The 6000-nt window shown below is 37.7% G+C and overlaps 1 protein-coding gene across 2 annotated transcripts in view; it reads left to right on the top strand.

The window, feature by feature from the left end:
* The first annotated feature begins 2915 nt into the window (after positions 1–2915).
* TENT2 (terminal nucleotidyltransferase 2) overlaps positions 2916–6000 on the top strand; it is a 71449-nt gene continuing 68364 nt past the window's right edge. For both annotated transcript variants that reach the window (XM_060635468.3, XM_060635467.3), the window contains exon 1: positions 2916–3517. The gene's annotated coding sequence lies outside the window, so the exon portion shown is untranslated. The remainder of the gene's footprint in view (positions 3518–6000) is intronic.

The raw sequence follows: 6000 nt of genomic DNA, 5'->3' as shown, positions 1-6000 counted from the left end.
CACCAATACTATATCTTCTGGGTTAATGTAGCTTTATAGTAAATATTGAAATCAGGTAATTTAGTGTAAGTTCTGCAACTTTGCTCTTCACTCTCAAAGTTGTTTTGGTTGTTCTAGGTCCTTTGCCTCTCCATATAAATTTTAGAATCCTTTTGTCAATTACTAAAAAAGCCTGCTGGGATTTTGATCAGGATTGTATTGAATTTACAGATTAATTTGGAGAAGAACTGACATTTTTAAAGTTTTGGCTCTTCTAAACCATGAACATGGTATATCTTTCTGCTTGTGTCTTCTTACATTTCTCTCAGCATATTTTGTATTTTCAGTGTACAACTTGAATATCTTTTACAAACTTATCCTGATATATTTCACATTTTTGATGCTATTTTAAATGATATTTTAAATTCCAATTTCAGATTGTGTATTGTTAGTATAATACAAATACAATTGACTTTAGTATATTGATTTTATATCCTGTGATCTTGATGATCTCATTAACAGCTCCAGTAGCTTTTGTAGATTCTGCAGGATTTTCACCACAGATCATATTATCTGCAAATAAAACCAGTTTTACTTTTTGCTTTTCAATTCGGATGCCTTTTATATCTTTTTCTTGCCCATTGCACAGGCTAGACCCCCTACTACAATGCTGAAGAAGTGGTGAGTACAGAAATCCTTGCCCTGTTCCTCATCTTTGCTGAAAACATTTAGTTCTTTACCATTAAGTATGGTGCTTTTTATAGATGCTTTCTATCAAGTTGAAGAAGTTTCCTTGAATTCCTAGGAATGGATATTGGGTTTTGTCCAGTGCTTTTGCTGCATCTATTAAAATGATGATAAAATTTTTCTTAGTTAATATAGTGAATTATAGTGTTTGATTTTCTATCAATTCAACCTAATTCCTGGGATAATTCCCCTTTTGGTCATGATGTATTATCTTTCTTACATATATTAGAATAAAAACAGCAGGAATTTTGTTAAGAATTTTTGCATCTGTTTATAAGTATATTGGTCTGTAGTTTTCTTGTAACCTCTTGGGTTTGAGTACCAGGAGGACTTGGGCAGAATTGCAAGTTTTCTTTTAAAAATACATCTTGTTAACTCGACAAAAAAAGAAAGCTGGAGTGGCTACATTACCATCAGAGAAAGTACACTTTAGAGCAAAAAAATATTACCAGGAGAAAAAGAGATTTTATAAAGTGGATGATTTATAAAATAGATCATTTCATAATGAGAAAATACTTTTCACAATCAATTTCATTAAGGATAAATTAATCTAAATAACAGAACAAAATCCCGAAGCCAAGAGCACACTGTACACACTGTATGTTAGTTAACTTGACAATAAATTGTATTAAAAAAATAATAGAACAATTACAAATGCAAAAAATAGTTTATGCAACTAACAGCAGAGTTCAAAATACATGAGGCAAACCTGATAGAACAAGTAGAATTAGAAGAATCCATAATTATAGTTGGAGAGTTCAATACTCCTCTCAATAATTAATCGGGTAAGTAGACAAGAAACATATTCTAAATCCTCTAGCATTTAGAAGATTTGAACAATAGTATCAACCAATTTGATGTGATTGATATTTGTAGAACATTTCACCCAACCATTGTATCAATACACATTCATCTTAAATGCACATCGAATATTTACCAAGGCAGACTATATTATGAGTCACAGAATAAGTCTCAGTAAGTTGAAAATGATTCAAATTGTGGAAAGTATTTTAACTGGATTATTAAATAATGGAATTGAATTAGAAATCAGTAACAGAAAGATGTCTGGAAAATTCCTCAATTTTTGGAGACAACATAATACACTTACATATAAACCACGAGTCAAAGAAAAAAAATCTATGGGGAAATTAGAAAGTATTTTGAAATGAAGGAAAATGAAAACATAATATATTAAACATATTAAACATTAATATTAAACATATTAAATATATTAAAACGTGTGAGATGTAGTTAAAGCAGTACTGAGTTACAAAAGAAGAAACATCTGTAATCAGTGATCTCAGTTTCCAAGTTAAAAAACTAGTAAATTTAAAAAAAAACTTTAAAAATTAAAAAAAAAGCAAAAGAAAGGAAATAAACCTAAGAGAAGAAATCAGTAAATAGGAAACAAACAATAATCTTTGAAAGCAAAAGATGGCTTTGGGATTTGAGATCAGTAAAGTTGATAAGCCTCTCTCCAGAATGATCAGGAAAAAAGAACGAGGATACAAACTACCAACTTCAGAAATGAGAAATTTTTCTACAGGAATTAAAAAGAAAATAAAGGTATATTGTTAACAGATTTACATTAACAAATCCAACAACGTTGATATTTTCCCCACCACCAAAGTTCACTCCAGTAGAAATATTAAATATTTGTTGAATAAGGGAATGTTAGCTATTATTAAGGACAGGGCGCCGAGTCCAGGCTTTAGAGATCAATAAGGCATTTCAGCCCCAAACTGCTTTCATTTCACTGGAGGGAGGAAAATAACCAAAACTTAATACAGATCAGTGCAAAAGAGTTAGGGAAAGCTGGGTCAGGAAAAGCTCCTCTCGGGCGGAGTCATCCAGCTGAGACACGAAGGACCCGTAAAAAGTGCTTCACTTTTTAAAAAGTGCACAGGAGTCGTTGTGCATTAGCGCGAACGCGGCCCAGAGCCGAACTCCGCGGCCCGGCCACCGCCGACTGCCTGATCCCTCTTGTCTCAGGGCAGGCCTTGCCCTTCCACATTCGCGCTCGCAGCTGCTGAACAGGCACCTCCGTCCTAACCCAGACCGTAGCATTTGTGCGCCTGCGCACTCAAGCAAAGCACTTGCTGGGGCGGGCGGGGAGGCTGCCGGAAGTGTGACCTTTCGCTCCCTGCTCGCTGTTCCCATCCGGGTCGCGACAGTCTTCCGGGTGTTTCTGACAGGGCTTTCTACGCCGCTTTTTCGGTGACTTTTTGGTCTTCCGCTTCTTGCCACCGCCCCGAACCTCCCACACCCTTGCTGGCCCTGCCTTTTCTTGTGTCGCTCCTCCCCGGCCGCCGAGCCCGGGGTTTAGGTTGCGATCTGGATCCGGAGCCAGGCCTAGCTTTTACGCGGGCCAATACCTGCTTTGGCTGCGGCGAAAGCGACAACCGAGCGCGCCGGGCTCTCGCTGCTCCGGCCTTGGAGCTCCTGGGCGGGCAGTACCAGTAGGCCCTGCTTAGCCCTTCCCCGAGGAGACCTGTGAGTTAGGGGGCTTCGGAAAGGGACGCAATGGTGTAGGCCCAGGTCGGGGGCGGGGCTCGGGGAACTTTTCCTCAAACCGCACTGTTATGTTTGCGTGGGAAGTTCCGGCGATCTTTCTTAGACGTCCCAGACGTATGGGCGGCCCCAAGGCTGCTGCACTTTCTGAAGAATCTTAGGACCGCTTACTTTTTCCACTTGTTTCCTTTCCTCGCGCCCCGTTCTCAGTCTAGGAGCCAAAGAGGAAGACCGTGTTGGGACCCCTGCATGGAGTTTCAGAGGGTGGTGAAAAAATAAGGTAAACATCTGGATTAAGTATTTAAAATGTAAGGTTTTTAGTTAAAGGGGCCTCAGTTCTTCACTTTCCAGGGAAGTGCTCAGGCTAGGACTCTGTCAGATTGTTGTACCCTTCATTTCCCGGTCAGCCTTTGTGGATAGACTCGTCTTCTGTCTAGGCCAGAGAGCACGATGGGGTTTATGTGTCTCACAATTTCTTGATTATCCAGATACCGTCTTTTCTCTCCTTCAGCTCTTTGTTTAAAATAGGAGTTACGTACTTAGATTGCGGTTACCAATAGGGTGAGCCGAAAAGAAACAGAGAAACTAAAACTCAGGCGAAATGGGAACTTGTTGACGGATATGTGGTATGTGATTTTGTGAGGGAAGATCATAACTGAACACTAAATCTGTGTTTTGTATTACAGGTAACATACCCTTCTTGTAAATTCTGTCTTGGACGGTTTATTACCACAAGGCTTTTAATATGTACAGCGAAGAGGCTCACAATATTTAGCCAGTGGTAGTAACATTATTTTGTTGGTGTGATGGCCCCAATTATGTCTGGTCTGGAAATGCTCTTTCATACAGGCTTTAGGTGGAACAGGCCATTTATCAGTCGTTTAAGAAATGGCCATTTCAAACCACATGACAAGATTTTTTTCTTTTAGCTCTGGGTTGGTATCTAATTCCTAATCAAAAGGAATGTCCTTTTCAAAACTCGCAAGTAGTTTTGACAGTGGGTGAGCAGGATATAGGATTTGGACTTTTTGCGTTGTGGAGAAAAGAAGTGAGTTTAGGAGGTCAAAGGCATTTGGACAAAGTGGACAGATAACTTGATTTAGTTGCCATAGTTGTGGCTTTTGGTTTTTATACTGGGGAGATTCTGCTTTCCAGGGAATCCTGATTATGGAAGGAATTATGTAACCTTGAAAGTTCTCTAATTGGTTGGAGAAGAGTCAAATTCAGGACAGAAATTCCAGGTTGTGAGTTACAGGACCAAATACCATATCAGTAGGAATTACTGTGTAAACCACTCCTGTACACCCTTGTCTCCTGTATGATTATTTACAAATAAACGTATATAATTTCCCATTGTGTCAACCTTAGTCAAGAAGCAACTTTAAGATTCTTGCCTTAAGAACCATGCAACGGTTTTAAAACACTTCTTCAGAAGTTCCTATATCATCCTATTTTATTGTCACGAGCATTGAGAAGCCAATAACTTTAAAGCTAAGGAAAATAAGATACCAGCAATAATCTGGATTTTCTTTCTTTATTGTAGAATTTCTTATCCTTGCTATCACAGTTGATGTGGAATCGTGTTTTATGTAGATCATCAAATAGACTTACTGAAGGAGCCTTTCATTCAGAATATAAAGAAAAAGATACAAAATTTTGTGGTGGTCTCCTTAATTCTATGGTAATAGGTGTGTCGGATTTTATACTCTAAAGCTCTATATTCTGTTTAAAAAATGATTCCTCATATCGTTTTTGATGGATGATTATTTTTGGATTATTTATATTATTTATCTTCATCAAAATCAGTGTTGAAATGTATTAGAAAAATATTAGAAGGAGGAATTGAAATTCATGCCTTTTGGTTTACTTCCTGATTTCTAGATGGTCATGCGGGATGCCCATGTTGGGGAGCAGTGAATGCCATTGGTTACATTCCCTAGGAATGATCTGACTGTGAGGGCTGGCCTTGTTGAAGCCATACTTCAGGGCCAAGATTCATACTGAGGAGAACCTGACAGATACTTTGTTTTGGAGGAACTCCAAAAGCTTCAGTTGCTTATCTGGGAATTTGGGATAGGCTAACTAGATACCTGCTTTAGGTAAACTTTTGGCTCTGAAATCACTGTAAGCTTTTAAACCTTGGATAATTTGGTCATTAGCTTTGTAGAGTACTTGTGGGCCACAAGACATCTTTTGACTTGTTCTTGTTTTGGATCTTATCATGTCATGGCATAGAAATAAGGTGAGGTCTAGACTATTTTGTCATTTTGGGTTTTCAAGTCTTAATGCATGTATATGGGGCTTTATTTGGGTCCAGAGGAAAAACATAAGCATATTTATGTAAACAAAGTGTCTAGAATTTTAACTATTAATTGATTTAAATAAATCCGAAAATAGAACATTTTAATTTTAGCTTTCTGAATACAAATTCCTTCCCTTGTTTGATCAGTAGCATCTGTATTCCAAGAAAATGAAATATCAAGCAAAATTCATTTAATGAATTATATTTAATGTTATTTTCTCATGAATCTTATGAAATAGGAGTTATGTTTTGTGGGAGTTTGGGTTAGGGAAACAGAATAAAGAAAGCCAAGAAAGAAAAGAGCATGAACCCAGACAAAGGCTAGAACATGGCTTTAGTTGCTAGTCTTGAATCTGGCATTCTGTGATTATTACATGTACTTTTAATAAAGGATTGTCCAGAATCCTGCTTGGTTCAAGATATTTTCCATTTCCTTTGAGCAGTGAAAATCAGGGAGTACA

This window comes from Panthera onca, chromosome A1 (assembly GCF_046562875.1).
Source record: "Panthera onca isolate mPanOnc1 chromosome A1, mPanOnc1 haplotype 2, whole genome shotgun sequence".
NCBI classification, from domain to species: Eukaryota; Metazoa; Chordata; class Mammalia; order Carnivora; family Felidae; genus Panthera; species Panthera onca.
Note: the sequence above shows the minus strand (reverse complement) of the source record. Positions and strands in the feature narration are given on the sequence as shown.